The 20,916-nt window shown below is 38.2% G+C and overlaps 1 protein-coding gene across 2 annotated transcripts in view; it reads right to left on the minus strand.

Annotated features, from left to right (window-relative positions):
- The window catches only part of CNGA1 (cyclic nucleotide gated channel subunit alpha 1), a 33,509-nt gene that overhangs the window by 12,199 nt on the left and 394 nt on the right, over positions 1–20,916 (minus strand). The gene's annotated exons all lie outside the window — the stretch shown is intronic.

Below are 20,916 nucleotides of genomic sequence, written 5' to 3' on the forward strand. Positions count from 1 at the left end.
GGAAGAGGCTTCCTGGTCCCTGGATCACACTTCATATGGCACATTCTGGAACAGAGTTATAGTGGGGGATTTTTCACTGCCCACCTTCCAGAACTGAGAGAGGAAGAAATTTCCAGGTAGGCCAGTTCTGAGGTCATACCTAGCTTATTGCTTTAGCAATCCTTCCTTCCAAGGACTGTGTTAGTTCAAAGAATTAAAGTTCTCTATTTAAAGGGCTAGTGTACAGTTTGTTTTTTGCAAATAAACAAAATCTCTTCCTGATTCTCAATAGGTTTGGTGCTATGGAACATCAAAATGGTTGCCAAAACAAGAGAAAGGAGTGGAGGAAAAGGACAGAGGGAAATGTAAAAGGAGAGAAAGGAAAATGGAAAGAGAGAGAGAGGGATAATGGGGAAGGAAAGCAAAAAGCAGAGAACACAGCCCTGGCTGGTGTAGCTCAGTGGATTGAGCACAGGCCTGTGAACCAAAGGGTTGCTGTTTCAATTCCCAGTCAGGGCACATGCCTGGGTTGCAAGCCAGGTCCCCAGTAGGGGACACATGAGAGGCAACCACACATTGATGTTTCTCTCCCACTCTTTCTCCTTCCCTTCCCGTCTCTCTAAAAAAAATAAATAAATAAACAATATATATATTTTTTTAAAAAAAAGCAGAGAACATTCCCAGACTGCTGTTGTTCTAGTTGTTTGGAAAAAATATAGGAGGGATATTAATGGTCAAACCATGTTTTTTGACTTGTCTCCCATAGTTCTCTTACACAGGACTATTTTATGGAGGCATAATGGACCACCCTTGATTTCTGCTGGCATTTAAAGATCTACATTACAATAAATTCTGGAATTCATTGAAATTTTTTACATTAGTCTAACCTTTCAAGACAATGAGAGTACTGTCTCCTTATATGTGTCCATGGGTCTTTTATTGAAATGAGCAAAATCACCATTATGTGCATACCATATTTGCAAGCACTAGAGGGAATTTGAAAAAAGGTAAGCTTAACAATGATGCTTTTTGCTTTTTCAGAGATTTCCCACCAAATAGAACCAAGCAATATATGGAGTACTGAGGCTTCTAAAATCCAGGAACCTTAATTCACTTTAGCTATTCCTGTGCTTAACATTGGAGAGTGTATCAGACAGTTGTGGCTGTGGTTTTTATATATCTTTGTTTAATAATACCTTTGCTCCTATTGACCCTTGATATAAAATTATTGACTCTTTTTGTTTTCCCAGGAAAAATCTTATTTGTTCTTCAAAAATCAGTTTAGAAGACTTTGATGACTACTTGGACACAAGAACTCAACACACTTTCTCATTTGTATCTGTAGTTCTTTACCTCTTCACACTCACACAGGCTAATATACAGGTGCTGACATGCCTGGCTACTCTACCAGACTGCGACGTCTTTGGGAAAGTTCATCCAGGGGCAGTGGAACCCAAACCTGACACATAATAAAGCTTCACAGAATTACACTGGAGACAGTGCTGCATCAAGTCCTAAGTGTGTACCGTGAACATAATTCATTATTACAGTGACTTCAATCTTTCAATGAAACATAAGTAATGAAGTAAGAGCTACAAAATAAATTTATTTTTATTACAAAAATTGCCCTGGCTGGTGTAGCTCAGTGGATTGAGTGCAGGCCTGTGAACCAAAGAACCGAGGTTTGATTCCCAGTCAGGGCACATGCCTGTGTTGCAGGCCAGTTCCCAGCAGGGGACACATGAGAGGCAACCACACACTGATTTTTCTCCCATTACAGATGTGAATGACATTTGATATTGTCAGTCAAAAATTTTAAGAGGCAACCATACATTGATATTTCTCTCCCTCTCTCCTTCCCTTCCCTTCTAAAGATAAATAAATAAAATCTTTTAAAAAAATCAAATACCTGGCTATGACAAAATTATCTTCATTGCTTATAAGAATTTAAGACCATAAGGAAGAAAATATTATGTGATCCATCGACAAAGGCATGAAACAAAGATTTGGGGAGAGGGAGGGGAAATGGAAAGAGAGGTGCAAATCACTAGGAAGAGAGTTAGGGGTAATTATAAGTGCCGACACATGACAGCCGGAGCTGCCTCCTCACAAAAAATTGTCCTGCTTAATCAGAAGCCAAGGAAATATCAAAATGTAAGGAAAACAGAAATTAATAACAACAATTAATGGTAATATTCATCTTGGAGTATTTGTCCCACCAAGAAATTATTTCTTGTGACAATTGAAACTGCATGTTTCACTTTGGGACCTTGAAAATATTGCAGTCTTAGCCTTGGCTGGTGTGGCTCAGTGGATTGAGTGCTGGCTTGTGAACCAAAGGGTCACTGTTTGTTTGATTCCCAGTCAGGGCACATGATTGGATTGTGATCCAGGTCCCCAGTAAGGACCATGCAAGAGGCAACCACCCGGTGATTTTTCTCTCCTTCTTTTTCTTCTTCCCTTCCCCTCTCTCTAAAAATAGATAAGTAAAATCCTTTAAAAAAGAAAGTATTGTGGCCTTAGTGTGCAAATAAAGTAAATTCTAGTTTTAAAAAGGAAAACAAAAGGATCTCAACACCTACCTCACACCACCGCAAAAATTAATTTAAGGTGTACTACTAAGAAAAACTTAATCATGACACTTGTTAAAGATGGTGAGACAGACATTATTCAGAGGTGACTACTACAGTGGGGTTTTTTAATACAGGAGAGAGATTGGGCTCAACTTTGAATACAGGTGGGTATTTACAGCCAGGGGGCAGAGTGGGAGGGAGTGTCAATGGATGGAAATTGATTACTAAGAGAAAACATCAAGACTGAAGCAATTCTTGCTAGACTGACTCAAAGGGAAGAATTCTTGCCAAAGGCAGGCCAGAGTGTTGTGAGTGATAAGAGCGGGGAGTTAGGAATTTGATTAGGTATTAAGTCTGATCAGATCAAGTTTGGAGGCTTTTCACTAAACTGATTTAGCAGGATTCTTGCTAAGCCTGGAATGAGTGGGTCAAGTGCAGAACCCAGGGGTGGAGCCTAATCAGAAAGAGGACTCAAAGCATCCTTACTCAAGTTTGGTCTAAGCAAGGGTCAGCAGGACCATAGAGCTAAATAACAAAGTTAACGTTATAAAGCTTCTAGAAGAAATAATAGGAGGGTAGCTTCATGACCTTGGGTTAGCCATGATTTCTTAGTGAAAACACAAAAAAGACACTAGACCTAAAAGAAAATTTCAATGAATTGGATATCCTCAAAATTATAAATTTTTGCTCATCAAAAGACAGAAAATAAAATGTAAAGGCAAGCCATAGAGAATGTTCACAAGCAAGTTCAAGGTATATTTATATGAAAAACGTATATCCATAACATATGAAGGATCTGTACGAATCAACAATAAAAAGAAAAACAGCCAATAAAAATATGGACAAAAGTTGAACAACAATAAAGTAATTTAAAAAATATGTGGACAAAAGACTAAACAAGTTCTTCCTTAAAGGAGATATAAAAGTAGTCAGTAAGAACATAAAAATATGTTTAACATCATTACTCATCAGATAAATTTTAAAAAACAGTGATATATCATTTTTGTACACAGTACAATGGCTAAAATTTTTGGCCGACAATATCAAATGTCATTCATATCTCTGGTGGGAAGAAAATGGTACACCCTCTTTGGCAAACTGGCAGTTTCTTACAAAGATGAGCATATATCTACTGTTACTTGGTAATTCCACTGTAGGTATTGCTCAATATAAATAAAATCACATGTAGACTAAAAAAAAACGTGCACAAAAAACTTGTAGCAGCTATAATGATAGAATACCGACTGGAAAGCACACCACACTTTCATCCATAGGAAAATGGATAAACAAACTGCTTTATACAGTGAAATACTTCTCAGTAATAAAAAAAGAGTGACCTACTGATATGACAATGTGGATGAATCTCAGAAACATTCCTTGGAGGAGAAGAAATCTGATTCAAGAGTATATACTTTATGATTCTACTTATATAAAATCCAAGAACATGCAACATTATTAATGGTGATAGAAATCATAGCAGTAGTTGTCTGGGGTCAGGAGACATCAGTGAGAATTTACTTAAAGCGGGCATGAGGGAAATTTCTGGAATGCAAGTGGGGAGATGGTTACATGAATGTATAAATTGTATCCTTAATATATATGCATTTTGCTATAGGCAAATTTTTCCTTTACTTTTAAAAATATAAAAAAAGATAGTGGCATAAGAAAGAACTGAAAATTTTTAAAATTAAGTCTATGTATTGTGATGATTTTTTTAATGCAATAATAGAAGCAACCATTTAGGCATAAATTGTGTAATTCTCACTACAAAACTGTGAAGTAAGTGTTGTCCTTGGGTTTCCTTATCCAAGAAAAAGAGACCTGGGGCTCAGAACACATACTAAATTTGCCAAGATCACACACTAGCCTAAAGGTATACCAAACATAGCAGATACGAACCAAAGTATGCACAAGGCTGACATCTGTGCTCTTTAATTTTTATCACACTGATTATGAGTTTCCCCAAAATCTTTTGTACTAGAACTGAGAAATCAAAAATATATTTGAATTTTAATATTAAAGCCATCATACTTTTCGGGTTCCATTTTAGTAACCCACTTTTAAATTTGAGGACAATGAGATCTAAGAGGTAAAAAAATAAACCAAAGGTTACATATACTATGTGTCTAAACAAATCACACTACATGTCTTGACTGACAGAAATAATTGACTTGCTTTAACATAACATTTGAATTTTGAATGAGTAAATTTTTGTGTGTCATTTGGTTCCTATTGCAAGGTACAGTGATCTCTGCAGGGCGGAATCATAAAAACTCAGAGGCAATTGTAAGCTCCAAATGTCACCTGAGCCCCGCCCCCTCCCCACCCGAGAGAGAAAGAAGTACCTCCCTGCATTCTGGACAAGTAAGGCCCTAGGCTCTTCCTAAATGTTTCTGACTGTGGGGACTTTCTGCCTTAGGAGTAGCCCATTCCTTCACTGGGTACCTTCCTTCTTTAGAAATTCTTTTCTTTCCTGAATAACATTCGCACTTCAGTCTGTCATGTGGATTAAATGACTAAACAATTTAGTATTATGCCTGGCACATAGTAAGAGCCCAGTAAACAGACACTTCCGTCACTGGTTTAAAGAACATATTCCTCACAATAGCACACACTTTTGAGTTACAGTGAATTTCATATCGTCTCCACCTCTTTATGATCATTTATGCTGATCCCAGGGCAAAACTACCCCCATCTGTCCTCAGAACTTTGCCTCTCCATTCAGGGACTCAACTAGATTAAAATAAGAAAATTATTTGAAGTGGGAAAATGTATAAAACACACTTCATGATTTACAGTAAAATAGTGACTTACACTTAATAATATGTGAAATCTTCAAGTAAGTTTAATGATAAATAATATGCTTTGTCTCACCTTAGCATTCAAAGAACTAATGAAAATAACTGAGCAGCCAGTAAAGTGAGGTGTTTTTGTGATTTTTGTTAGTGAAAGTGTACATATATTTGAAATACAATCTTTTTTTTAGATTTTATTTATTTATCTTTAGAGAGGAAAGGAAGGAGATAGGGAGAGAAATATCAATGTATGGTTGCCTCTCGTGTGTCCCCTGCTGGGAACTGGCCTGCAACCCAGGCATGTGCCCTGACTAGGAATTGAACCGCGATATTCTGATTCACAGGCCCACACTCAATTCACTGAGCTACACCAGCCAGGGCTTCAGTCTTTTAAAATATAATTAATTTTAACTAAGCAACACCACTTTTAAAAGGGCAGATTGTTCCATTAACTCCTTTTCAGGGTTAGAATGGAGGCGTGGCTCTATTTGCCAGCATATTGTGATAAGTGAACACTCACTGTCTCTGAGAGACCTCAGGCCTAGTGGCTAAGGAAGAAAGAATACATAATTATTTTATCTATCACAACATAGAAAAAGTTATGTGAGTAAAAAATAAATAGAGAGGCACAATATTACTCCTATAGTCAGAGCAAAACAAGCCTGGGCTTTGTTCAAACCTGAAGAAAAGAGAAATCTCTTCCTTTATCCCAAAATTTCACGCTGGGCTAAGTGCTCTATATAGGAAAAGCTTTTTTTTTTTAATTATATAATCTGTTTTAAAATACATAATAACTCTAGAAAAAATGGAAAAATAAAGACACTCAATATTCTACTCTAAACTTTATTTACAAATATATTCCCCACTATTTCTGTGGTTTCCTTTTTCTTTTTTTAAAAAGATTTTTATTTTGTTATTTTTATAGGGATGGGGAAGGAGGGAGAAGAGAGAGAAACATCCATCCTCTGACCAGGGCAGCTCATATTGCACCTGGACCCAGGACCAAACCTGCAACACAGGAATGTGCCCTGGCCTGGAATGAACCTGCGACCTTTTGCTTTGTGCGACACCCAACCCATGGAGCCACACAGGTCAGGGCTATGGTTTCCTTATTCAAATTTAAATTTTAACTACTTCAAAACTATTTTGGTGTAAGGTGTGAAGTAGGAATTTAACTCTATTTTCTAAATGACTAGCCAATATTCTGAACAGCATTTAATTACTGATCAACATTGTCCATCTCTGCTCTACTGACTTGAAATGCTACCCTCTTAAACTTGCCTTGCCAACCACTGAGACTTTAATGGGATTTGTGTTTAAATCATAGAATAAGTTAGGAAATTATTTTTCTTTATAGTTGCTATAAAGTAACTTTATACAGCAACTTTTCACAAAAGTTGCTATATATAGGTTCTGCATTATTATTGTTAAGTCCAGACATTTTATATTCTTGTTTCTATTGTCATTTGTATTCCCCTTGTATCATTTCTCCTTGTATAGTTTCCCCTTGTATTATTTTTACTCATTACTTTTTTGTCATAAATCATTTTTCTTTGTTTATTGTAAAACCAGCCACCTTACTGATCTTTACAAGTTATTCCTAGTAGTTTTTATGTCAAACAATTTCTGTTTTTAGGAATATAATCATATTATTTACACAAAGTTATTATTTTATTTCTTCTTTTTAAAGAGGTATTTAGCTTTGATGTCCAATTGCCTTGAATAAAACTTCCAGAATATAATAAGTAACACCGTTGATACTTTTACTGAAGCTATCTTAGATATGCGATATGGTTCTTGACTTTATGAGAATGTTTCTAGACTTTTATTCTGAAGCATGGTGCTAATTGTTGGTTTGAGATTGATGTTATATTCATGTCTCCATTTATTCTGGTTTTTCTAATTTTTTGTAAAATAATCAATAAAATTTACTATATTAAAAGAAAAACAATTAGAAAAACCATATGATCATTTCAACCATTGTAGACAGGCATCTGAGAAAATTCATCACCTATTTATAATAAAACCTCTTAACAAGCTAAGAATAGAAACTTCCTCAACCTGATAAAGAGCATGTATAAAAAAATCTGCAGTTAACATCATACTTAATAACGAAAGACTTAACATGTTCTCCTTCAAGTCAAGAACTAGGCAGAGGTATTCTGAAGGTGTTCAACATCGTGCTGGAGGTCCTAGCCCTTACAGTAAGCCAAAAACAAACAAACAAACAGAACAAACAGCATCCATATTGGAAAGAAGTCAAACTATTTGCAGATGATATGATAATATATGTAGACAACCCTAAAGAATATATATACACACACACATACACACACTATACATACACAGACATATATACGTGTGTATATACACACACACACAAACTCAGCAAGGTCACAGGATAAAAACTCAGTGTAAAAAATCAGCTCCAGCTGGTGTGACTCAGTAGACTGAGTGCCAGCCAACCTGTGAACCAAAAGGTTATTAGTTCAGTTCCTAGTCAAGGCACATGCCTGGGTTACGGGCAATGTCCCTGGTTAGGGGCGTGTGAGAGGCAACCAACTGATGTTTCTCTTGCACATCAATGTTTCCCTCCCTCCCTTCTCCTCTCTCTGAAAATAGATAAATAAATAAATTTAAAATTTTAATATTATTTCTGTATGCTAGTAATGAATATCTATGTCCAACTCAACAAATAAAGAGTATGTACCACAGTTCTCAGCTTGGAGCTGTGAGGAAGAAACCCAGAGAGCTTAAGAAGCACACAGTGCTTAGAACTAGTGGCAGGGAACACAACAAGAACACTACACAGAACAAATGGTTTGGGACCCATCAAAGGACTTAAAATAAGTATTTTTAATTGTTAGTCACCTCTTCTTCAATTTCTGAGATTGTCTTTTCTTCGTTTCAAAATTAGTGGATATTTGAATACTGTTAGATTATGTCAAATATATAATAACAGGTATTTTTAATTCTAGAGGAGTTTTTAAAAAGAAAAGGAAACATTATTTTCAGCTAAATAATTAAAAGAGGTTCACAGGGAAGATGACATCAGACAGAAGCATGGTCTATAATCAGGTCCCACCCAGGAAAAAGGCCAGATCTGATGGTTCAATAGTGAGAACTTGATACAGAAAATTAATGACGAAAGCGCTGGAAAGCCTAAACAGGGTAACTGAGAAAAACCAGGGACAAGCACTAACAGGGTGAAGCTACCATCCCTAAAGCAGGAGATAGAGAAAAAGGAAGCTTATCGGACCCTAAGTCAAGGGCTACTCAGCAGAAAGGAGAGGGTGAGGCTGCCTGCTGTGATGGACTATGGAGGGAGAGGCCGCCAGAAGCAAAGCATGAGCCGGGAGAAACGACCTGACTTCTCCTGTCCTCCATGGTTACCTCCCAGTGGTCGAACCTAAAACAAAGCCCATGGGCAATAGAGCCTGGGAAACAGAGGATGCAGGGAAGAGGGGACAAGGCTCTAAGAGCAAACAGAAAATGAGGGGCATGCGTGGGGAGGATTTTCCAAGTGGAAATGGGCAAGAGAAAAGATCTTTCTTTCTGGTGAAGGGGAAGTCATGGGAAAAGCCATGGCGGTGGAAGGGGAAGCCTGTCCGAATAGAGATTTGTCTGCTGGAACTGGTGGGCACAGAGAAGCCGTGGGAGGCATGGAACAAGATGAGGATTTTGTCTTCATTCCACAGGAAATAGTCATTGAAGATTTCAAGGCATGAGAATGACATTATCCCAATGTACTTTGGGAAGATTAATCTGGTAGCAGAGTACATGGTAAACTGGATTAGGTGCATTATAAATTCTTGTTGTGGAATCTCAGTTTGTCCCTTAATATTACTCATCAATTCTGTTCCTGTAACCAAAGAAGCTGTTCCAACTCCCATTCCACTAGTCTAAAGCTTTTCTTCCAATCCCACCCCCGAAAGACATGCCCTGCTTTATAAACTTTAGCCACATTGGCCCATTCATGGATAAAAACTGCTGGAGGAATGAGCCAAGTCTGTTTACCAGCAAGCACCCGCAGTACCCAGGGAAGGGGTGTGTACAGAGCAGGCACACGGAGAATGGCTGCGGGACTGACTTGGTGTCTGGGAAGAGTCCGAGGCTATCAGAACACTAAATTATGATAAAAAAAAAACTGCTTAGTGACAACAGTCCTCCTATCGTTTTCTTCTCACTTCCATTCTTCCACCAAAAATATTTATTCAGCACCTATTCAAGAGGAGGCATGTTAAGTGCTATAGTGTTGGGCACCACCCTGTCTGGTTTCAGAAGCTGTAAACCCCCCATAGATATGGCTGAGTGAGCAACCTTTGGACTGTGAGCCACTGAGGAGATAAAGTTTATTTCCCTGGCAGGAGCGCTGCTTCTGCTTCATCCATCTCTGGCCCCCAACGTTTGGTCAGTTACTCAATGACGGGTATGAGCCCTCAGAGGGGGGCAACCTAAGCCTGACACGATCACTTGGGAGGCCCTCAAGGAAGGACTGGGGGGCTGCAACAAAGAGGGAGTGATGGACCCTCAACCCCCAGCTATTCTGACATAGCCTGAGTCCCCATTTTCGTCTGGGAGAAGTGCTTCCTGGCTCTAATCCACTTAAACCTAAAAACCTATGATGGGGTGGGCTGTGCAGCCCTCTGCTGGCTAGAGCAGGTTCCGTCCGGGGTGATCAGGTTTAAGAAAGAATTTTTAAAGTCCTGTGAGCCTGCATTGCTAAGAGTGCTTTCATTCATATGATAAGGGTCTGAGCAGGAAATGAGTATGTCTCCCAAAGTTTTTAAAAACCCCCTTACCTGACAGACATTGACTCAGATTAAGCCCTCAGATTTCTTTGAAATGTTATCTATTGTTTGATCCTTGCTGCCTGACATTGATTGATGAGCTTTACCTGTATTCCTGTGTGTTACAACCTTAATAAAAGCCCTTGAGGAAGGGGCTATTGGTCCTTCTCCTTTGAGAGACTGACCACCTCTCCTCCCCAAGCAGATCATGTCTTGGTAGTTTTATTTTCATCCGTGGTGGAACAGGGGATAGGGGAGCGTGCGTGCAAAGTTTCCCCCACACTGTAGGTTCAGAGATTAATAAAGTATATGATACAAACTTCTAAGGAATGCATATTATAGTTAATAAAACAGACAATATATTTAATAGACAAGTAACATTTTTCAGGTTATCTTTAGGGTCCCAACAGAAAACAAAAGCACACTCAAAATGGGGTAAATTCCATAACAGGTTTATTTCCAAATGGACTATTTACGAAGGTGTTACTCTAAGAGATCTACAAAGCATAGTACAGTAACCTGGGGCTAGAAGCAGATAAACAGTTACCACCTCTAAGCTCCAAACACAAGCAGAGGGAATGATTACCAACCAGCTCTGGAAGGAGAGGGAGCTGCGCAGATAACTGCCCGAGAGGCAGTGACTTACCAGTGAAGGACACAGCCTACACCAGGGAAGGGTGCAGGAGGAGCGCCACCAGCACACTCTACCCTGACCTCATGTCTCCCTACCCCCCACCCATAGTCTCCTGCTGGGATTCTACACTGGATGACCTCAGAGAGCATGTGGATGCTTCCGTAAAGGGCAGTTTCCCCCTCTAGAATACAGAAGGGAGAAGGGATGTGTTATGGATTCAGTTGTGTCCTCCAAAAAATCGTATCTTGAAGTCCTAACCCCAGTACCTTAGAATGTGACCTTATTTGAAAATCGGGTCTATCTAGAGGTAATCAAGTGCAAATGAGTTCATAGGGATGGACCCTAATCCACTATGATTGATACCCTTATAAAAGGGGGGAATTTGGACACAGAGAGACACACACACAGAGGGAAGATTATGTAAAGATACACAGAGAGAGCTCCATGGAGATGAAGGATTGGAGTGATATATACAGACCAAGGACTGCTTGTGGCTCCCAGAAGCTGGGAGACAGGCATGGGACAGATTCTTCCCTAGTGTCTTCAGAGGGAGCATGGCCCTACCAATGCCTTGATTTGGCACTTCTGGCTTCCAGAACTGAAACAATAAGTTGCTGTTGTGTTAAGCCACCAAGTTTGGATTAATTTGCTAGGAAGCAATTAGAGGGTAGAAAGGGAGCCAGGGGGCAAAAGCTAATATCAAGCACATAGAAGTAGGTCAGTGCCAAGAGAGTGGCTGTGGGAGAGGAACTTAATCCTCAGCAGGGGGCTGGAGACAAAGCTTCCTAAAAAGGCAAGGCAAAGAGCAGACCACTGCCGGGCTTATTACAATGTGGACCAGGATTCCAGATAGAAGCAGTAGCAAGTGCAAAACAAAACATATGAGAGAGCATGGTGCCTCCAGGTAACCACGGCAGATGAAATCGTGGAGTCAGTGACCAGAGGTGGAGAGGAAGACGGGGTTTATTCACAGCATGCACTGAGTACTCTGTCGTCCTAACAGGATGAGGAGTCACTGAAGCAGTCTCAGCGGGAGAACTCCCAGTTTCTCACCTGGATGAGAATTTTGGGGTTGTGAAACGAGTGTGCAATAGCCACTGCAGACAATAGGAGGGATCTGGGGTAGGGATTTGTGGGAGGATTGCAGGGGATTGCTGGAGCCCCCACCGATGCACCAGTGCACAGAGTGCTGTGGCTTTTCTCACTGAGTGTGGTAATTCAGATGGGAAGGAGACACAAAGGCCGACATCTGGAATAACTGAAGATTGGGATCAGCAGCTGAAGCAGAGAGACAAGAGGGCAGAGTAGGTAAGGAGGTTCCTCTAAATGACACATCACTTGTCTTAGGCTGAAGGGAGAAGCAAAGGATTCTGGGAAGGGAAAATATATTAGAAAATTGTAGGTCATGGGGATAAATATCTCAGTAAAGTTGTAGAATAGATCTAGAGAAAGAGAGTACAAGCTAGAGGCGGTTGTGGTCAGGAACCGAGATGCAGTATTGAAGGTTACCATCGGAGGTGAAGCAGCTCTGAGTAAATAAAGGAATCAAGTGACCACGATTTAGAAAAAGAGAGGAAGAGGAAGGTCCCAGGAGGTGTAAAAGATAAGAGCCTGTGAAGCTGGGGACTCTGATGTCTCCCATGCGTCATATTTCATAGCCATGGGGTTGCTCAGAAACACGGTGAGACTCAGTAGGGAAGGGACATCTGTACAGTAGGTGCCAAATTATTTGAGGAACGTGGAGTTGCAACGAGGAGGTCAGTAGATGCCCCAGACAAAGATTAGAATGACAAGTTTTAGTGGAAAAAAACAAGGGTGTGGTGACGATTTAGAAGTGGCATTTGGGCAACAGGAAAATGTCAGTCTAAGCAGATCAAAGGTTTCTAGTCTGTGTGTCATCAGAATTTGTCCAAATTCTAAACAGTTCCTCAGACTTAAATGGAAACATTTCTGATTATTTTTTCAAAAATGCCTTTAAGAAGTGCTAACAACTTCTTCACACTTTGCATCAGTCAACCTCTTTCAGCCTCTATACTTTCTGGCCACAGGGACAGAGAGAGAGAGAGAAAGAGAAGAAATGTTTGTTGAGTGGCTGCCACAGCTCAGGCATTATGTTAGTTTAGCTCATTTAATTGTGTTCTCCATTTCACAGGAGAGGACAGGAAGCTCAGAGAGGTTAAATGATTTGCTCCAGGTCCTGCAACTGTTCTTGCAGAGCTGGGATGTAAACACAGGCTGCAAAGCCCAAGCTCCTTCCATGCAGCTCAGAAAAGGCGAGGCATGGGGGTTCAGTCACCCGCTGCCCCAAGCGACACTTGTCTGCCCCTGCTTCATTCCTAACAGTGTGGTCTTCTCAGTGAAAAGATGTCTTTTGGATTCAGCCAGTTATTTACAATGCAGTGACATAAATTCAGAAAGCATGTCTGAAATTATAGAGTAAGTAAAGGGGTATAGCCACTCCAAAATAACACACTTAAAAAAAAAGTAGCTTAGTAAATATAGTAAATGTATCTTTGCAATAAGTTCCTAGCCCCCACTTCTCACCAGAGGGGTACTCCTAAGCCCCAACTATGTAGAAATTCTGAATCCACTACCAACCTTAGAAAAAATACCAGAAAGGATTTTTTCATAATTTCACTAGACTGCACTCCTTAAAGAAAAGAACAGGTTTTTTTTTGTGCTTCGTTCGTATTTTCTTAGCATTTAGAACTGTGTTTAGAACCAGCAAGTGTCCAGTGATGTTTGCAGAAAGAATGAATGAGTAAATAAATGAGTAAGTGAATAAATAAAGACTGGACAGCCACTCATCTTTGCTTTGCTTTGCTTCTACTCCAAACTCTTTATGAAAGTCTTCCGCCCCATCTCCTCTGCTTGTCACTTTCTCCAAATTCATAAGATCCTGGTGCAGCAAGTCAGAATTTTAAGGACACTCAAATTCGATGATCCTGTGGCCACCGCAAAAGTGTCAAGGTTGTGGATCTCAGTTCTTGACTAATCAGTAATAAGTTCTGAAGCACCAAAACTCCAAAGCTCCAGCCATTTTTTTCCACTGCATCCTTCCTCTGTCATAGTAGGGCCACATATTTTATAGAAATTAGTAACATACAGCCTGGCCAGGTAGCCCAGTTGTTTAGAACATCATCCCAATACACCAAGGGTGTAGGTTTGATTCCCCTGTCAGGGCATGTATAATAATCAACCAATAAATGCATAAATAAGTGGAACAACAAATAAATGTTTCTCTCTACATCTTTTCCTCTCTTTCTGAAGTCAATAAATACATTTTGAAAAAGGAAATTAGCCCTGGTTGGTGTAGCTCAGTGGATTGAGTGTGGGCCTGTGAACCAAACAACCTTGGTTCAATTCTCAATCAGGGCACATGCCTGGGTTGCAGGCCAGTTCCCAGCAGGGGACGCACGAGAAGCAACCATACATTGATATTTCTCTTCCTCTCTCCCTCCCTTCCCCTTTAGAGATAAATAAATAAAATCTCTTTTAAAAAAGAAAATTAGTGATATATACAACACCAGATTCAGCACCTGCACTTTTGAGGGAGAGTTGAACCCCCTTCTATTTGGGAGAGTTGAACCCCTTCCTATTTACGCCCATTTTCTGCCATAAAGTTCAACTTTCACTTCTATGCAAAAGTGTTCTAATTCCACATGCCCAGCCCTGGTCACCTTCCTTAGCTCCTGTACTGCATTTCATTCATTAACTCATTCCAAACATTTTGAAAACTTCAAATTCGCTAAGCTCCTTTCACATAATTGCTGAACCATCCTCTTCAGAGCCCTGTGTCCACATGCCTGGAAATGGACTTCCTCTGCTTTCCCTCTCAAACCAGCTCCTTCCTGACTCTCCTGTTTGTTTGCAGAACCACTGTGCTCTCACTCACTGAAATGCACTTAGACCTTGGAGTCAGTTGTCTTCACCTCTGTCCTTCCCACTCACTCTGTCAAGTCCTGCATATTCCATTTCACGGTTGCTCTTGTAAACCCTATCTTTTTCATCCTGCTTATCACTGGGATTTGTCAGGTGCTTGTTACCTCTTGTCTTTGACTAAGTCTTTAACCTGGCTTATTCTTCCCCAGTGAACTCCTTCTGGATAAATTTAAGACTGAATGGAGGGATCTGGTGTGTAAGGCTGAGAGCACTTAGATTATAATGTGTCATTTTTAAACAAGGAGAGCTACATAGTATGCAGCTCAGAGCACCAACGCCACTTAATTATTTGAAGATGGTCAAAGGTGATTCGGCATGTACAAGGATACTTGTGCATTGGTGCTTTCTGGAGTGGAATTCTCTGTGAATGTCACAAAAGATGGTTATAAATTATGTTTTTGTTATTTATACATTATTTGCTTGCTGTTAAAAAGTAAAATATGTATCTTCTTAAAATATATGATATTCTATTGCAAAATATTTCTCAAAAGGTGTTCTAATCTGCCAAAGCAAATGCAGTGAAATGCAGGCCTCGTAAAAAGTACAGAACAATATGCACAAAACTGTAATCAATAGTTAGATCTCCATATTGTTTGGATTTTACATAATTTTAAATGAATAAAAGAATCAATATGAAAATACTTTCTCAAAAGATTATTATTTACCATGTTATAGAAATGTTCATGATATAATGGTAAGCAAAAAAAGCAGATTGCTAAGTAATATTTATAGCATCACCTCATTTTATTAAAAATTGTATAAAATTTTTACATAAAAAAGATAATCACTTTAATGTTAAATATGCTCAGATGTTAGTGGTGGTGTAAGGATTTCTGCTTGCTTCCCTGTATTCTGTCTTTTCTCCTAATTTGTTTTTTAACAAGGAAAAAGGGTGATACTTTTACATGGGATTTTGTTTAGCAGCAAAAATAATCTGTGTCAGCACTTTTAAGGTTTAAAATATAGTTTTCCAATACTTTCCCAATCTCAGTAGTCAATTGCCGAGCTTAGATTGCCTCTTGATATTTAAGGATGCCCCCAGACTGTGCAACCACCCACAGCAGGCTTTGCTGGCTGTGCAACAAAGAGGTGGCCAGTCCCTGGAAACAGCCGCGTTCTGCTTGGCAAAGGCTGGGCCTCCAGCCTCAGCATTTCACCACATTGCCAGTGAGACCTTGGCAGAGATCTTTCTGACTTTCGGTTTCCTTTTTGCAAAGTAGAGATGGTAATACATTCCCTGACTACTTTAATGATTTTCTATGTGGACCCAGTGAAAAAAATGTATGTAATGTAATACTGCAAGCTGTGAAGAGTTATACAAAAGCAGGTGGATGATATTATTATATAATCTCCAAGCTCACAGAGACACAACCATCAACTTTCTTATGGAGCTAAAATGATTACAATAATCTTTCTTTAATTCCCCCCTCCCTCCTTGAACTATAACTTTAAGAAGTCAAATTTGTCAAGGCAACTCTTTAGCAAAGGATCATATGCAAGCTGTAACTCCCATGAAAATGGAAACAGTGAGGCAACACTACTGCTATGCATGCTCACAGCAAACACGGGACCTGTCAGGCTTGTTATGACCATTATTATCAACTCACGGAGAAATCACAATACTCTCTCAGGAAGAAACTATTTCACCACTGTGTCGTATTATCATGATCATTACCGCCACCTTCACGATCCGCGGAAAATTTACAAAGCGGCCATCACAAAATAAAATCTCAGTTAATCAAAATCCAATGAACAAAACCATCAAATAACCAAATACATTCTCTAGCACTATTTTTTTAGTTAAAACATTTACAAGAAAACTCGGTGAAATAAGAATGGTTTAAATGCCAGAACACGTAAGCATCATGAAAGCAAAATATCTGTTTTGTTCACTACTACATGCCCAGTGACCAGAGCTAGAAATATTTTTCAAATAAATTTAAAGAGTTGATTATAACTATAAAATCACATATGTGATGACCCTGGAGTATCACAAGAGCCTACATCATGAAAAAAGGTATTTTTCAAATTAAGATGTTATAGTAATCAAGGGTAAGGAAAATACTTTCACGATGGTTTGGAGGCCTTGATGTTGTTACCATTCCCACTTTCTCCATTGAATCAGAAAGTATTCAGAATTCTAAAACTTGACCCTAAAATTTAATAAATTCTGATTAACTGAAGATTTCCTCACCTTTTGTTAGGGCACCTTATCTTGTCTGTTTCATTAATTTATCAGGGAATGTATGTTGATGAGAGGTGTTTTTGGAAAGTCAAACTTACAGTTCCATCTTCCATAAAATCTACTGTGACTTCACCATGCATATAGACTATATATTTTTAAAGATATTAAATTTATTTTTAGGGAGAAGAAGGGAAGGAGACAGAGAGGGAGAGAAACATCGTTGTGTGAGAAAGAAACTCACACTACTCTAACCAGGGTCCTGGCCCGCAACCCAGGCATGTGCCCTGACTGGGGAAAGAACCAGCAACTTTATGGTTCACAGGCCAGTGCTCAATCCATTCAGCCTCACCAGCCAGTGCTGTATTGACTATACTTTTAAGTGATTCTTTTGGCCTAAGCATTAACTTCCTTTTACTATATTTCTGTTTGTGTGTGAATGTCCCACTTTCCCAGTATTCTCTAAGATTCTTAAGGGCAGAAAACTTTCCTTTTCTTTTTATATCCTCTGGAGCAAAGCAAATACAAACTATTGATGGAAATAATAAAGATGAGTAAATACATAAAAAGTTAAGTAAATACTAAGAACCCAGCACTTGAGGTTCATAAGACTCTAATTACAGAGGTTTTGTCAGTCACAAGGAGTACTTGAAATTCAGGATAACTTTTTTCTTGCTTTTCTTACAAGTCAATACCTTACGTTCAAAAGGAACACATTGAAAATCTGATATTTTTACTTGCAAACATTTTTCAGAAAACATAATCCAATTCGCACTTAAATCACATTTTTGCTTCTCCATGTTTGTTGAGCAAGTGCTAAGGAAACCGTAGCACCATATACCTTGCTGAGGTGTGAAGGAAAGAAAGAGAAGAGAAAGGATTGAATGTTGATTAAGACAAGCTTTGAAGCCTAGAGAAGTGAATAAGAGAACCCCGAAAGTAATAAAAATCCAATATGACACTTTTGGGTAATCATTTTTATGTGACAATCTTGTTCCCACTCTGTAGAGGTGGGAGATTCACAAAAGCTTTCCAAAGCAGAGAATGTGCACTGGATTTTGAAGGATGAGTAGGAGTTTGCCAGGCAGTAGAGGCAAAGAGCATTCTCGGCAGAGGAAACAGGAAGCAAAAAGGGAAAAGAATGAAGAAAAGAGTTAATATTTCCCTTGGCTGCAATTAGGATGCCTGGGTGCTTGTGGTTCCCCATCAGCACTCACACAATACAGAGCATTGATCATCAGGAAACTCACCCATCGTAAAATGGGTCATCCTGTAACGATCCATTCATACCAGTGTCTTTCCCACCAGACTTGAGAGCTGGTAATAATGGGCTCTGGTTTTTATGTGTCCAGCACCTTACGTCGTGCCTGGCTCAGAATAAACAGCAGAAAAAATGGTTTGGTTTCCTTTAATTATTTATTTTATTGCACAAGCACTACCATAAAAAAACAAATATCTATACTCCATTATTTTAATGACTGCATTTAAGTAACTATTCTTATGAAAATACAATGTATATGTTTATTATTCCCAGTAATAGAATAATTTTGTCAAGTTCCCAAGAAATCATGTGTTTTAAAAGAGATTTTTAATAATTTTATGGATTAATTTTGGGAGAATCAATATGTTTAATATATTAAAAATTTTTAAATCACAGACCAGGGGTGTCTCTTCACTTGTTGATGGCTTTAAAACCCTACTTTGTAAGTCTTTATAATTTTCATTAAATAAGTTATGCACATATTAAATGTACTCTGTGTGTTTAATTTTTTCATTACAAATAAGATCTGTTTTTATTGTATTGTTTAGTTATTACTAGTTTATAGGAGAGCTATTAATTCATATATTTATTTTGTAGCCTACTGTCTTATCAAACTTACTAGTTTTAGTAATTATAATTTGGGGCTTTGGGGGTAGACAGTTTTATTATCCACAGGTAATAATAATTTTATCTCTTCAAAGTGTATGCTTCATTTCTTTTTCTTGTCTTGTCATGTTGATAGACGTTACAGAACAATGTTCAATAACAGATATCAGCACGCCTTGACTCATGTCAATTGCTAGCATTTCTCCAATTTTTGCCCACTGATTTCAGATAAATTTTCTTTATAATATTAAGGAAGTTTTCTTTTATTACAAATTGCTTATTTTATCAAGAATAGGTGTTGAATTTTATCAGTTATCTTTTAATCAGCTAAAGCCACATGAATTGTTAAAGCTGAGTTGATTTATACTTTGGAGCATTTGTACATTTGAGAAGTGCTAAGTGTAATTACAAGCATTTGTCCCACACTATAAAGTATCTATATGAGCAAAATCTTGGCACAATGGTTTTCCATTGATGAGAAAGTACCAGATATATCTCCTTTAAGGAGGTATAGAGAAGTACCAGCTGTGGAATGTGTCATAGCCAAAACTTAAAATATGGCCGCCTGGTTCCCATGTGCTCTTACCCAAGGTGAAGGCACTGGTGTTATGTGGATTTGTTCCTTTGACCTACTCATGGGGACACAGGAAGAAATAAAGCAAGGTTGCTGCCTAAGACAGTGCCTGGCATACAGTAGATACTTAATAAATGTTTGACAAATAAATCAATAACAAAGAAATATTTCAGGTGCACTGCCTGTTTTGGGAGGTAGTTCTTAGACTCTTTTCATTTTGCCTATAATTTTTAGTTCTTAATTTAATTTAATTTTTACTTCTTAATTTAAATTTAGATGTTCTGTGTGCAGAAAATAATCTATTTATCTTTTTTAGTTTTTGGCACACATCAACTTCACAGTGTAAAAATTACCTCCATAAAAAAAAAGACAAAGACCCGCAATCGCTTTTTGCTATTACCTTCAATTAAAGACCTATTTGACATTGTCTTTCTCTCCTCACACTTTTCTTCCATTTCTAATGGGTAGGGTCCTTAATTTAAAATTCACATTAATCTCTAACTTTATTTGACTGTGTGGCCAGAAAATATAGCCTGTGTATGTATATATATTTGCCTTATTGAGATTCTTTTCATGATCAATATTTATAAGTATTGCAAGAATAGAGGAAAGAGGGTATAAAATTTGATGGTGTTCTGTCTTCAAATACTTCAAAGAAGAAGCAAGCCCATATATGACACTCTATGGGATATAAAGTGTAGTCAATAACTATTAGGGTTTTCTTTTTACATCCTGATGCTTCACACACCCTCATCCTCTTTTGTCTGCCTGTTTGATCTAACAGTGACATGAATGAGCAATGCTTATGGGAAGAATAAATGCAGCAGAACAAATGAATTAAGGAACATATAAACAAAAATGGTCAAAAAGTAAAAAGTCTATCCAAAAAAAATGTCTATCTAAGATGTGTCTTTATTGACAGGAACATTTTAAAAGCTTGGTTCTATCATGTCTAACTTTCTGAAAGAGAAGAAAATCACAAATATTTAAAATCCCATAATCTTGGCACAAGAAAAATGATAATGAGTAGTCTTTAAATTTATAAAAAAACAAAACAGGACAGTAATTGGTAACAGTTTTAAAAGTCTAATAAAATGTATACACTTACCATGAAGAATTAGAGGAAGGCAAGGGGATTTCAATTCTGGCTCCTTTACATCATAGTAACATGTTGACTTGAGGGACCCACTTAATTTCTCACTTATCCACCTCCAAATGGGGGTATGCAGGTTATAACAATTCTTACAAAGCACCCAATCCTTAAGCAGTTCTCAATGAGTTGAAGCTCATATTTTCAGGAGTTAATTTTATGGTAAGAGTGACAAGAATTTGATGGTGTCCTATCTTCAAATACTTCAAAAAATGAAGCCCATATAGGACAATTCCTTTCAGGAAAGATACACCTGCCAAAGTTATTGTTTTTAACTCCTAAAAATGAACTTAAATTTTGCAAAAAGCAGGTAATATTCATCATGTTGTGATATTCAGATTACCAGAATCATAGCACTGTGACTTTATTTATTGCTATGTTAAACTAAAATTGTATTTTAGCAGACTGTTCATCTATCTGTCAAAAATAC

This window comes from Artibeus jamaicensis, unplaced genomic scaffold (genome assembly GCF_021234435.1).
Source record: "Artibeus jamaicensis isolate MK-2021 breed Jamaican fruit bat unplaced genomic scaffold, CSHL_Jam_final contig_889, whole genome shotgun sequence".
Taxonomy (NCBI): Eukaryota; Metazoa; Chordata; class Mammalia; order Chiroptera; family Phyllostomidae; genus Artibeus; species Artibeus jamaicensis.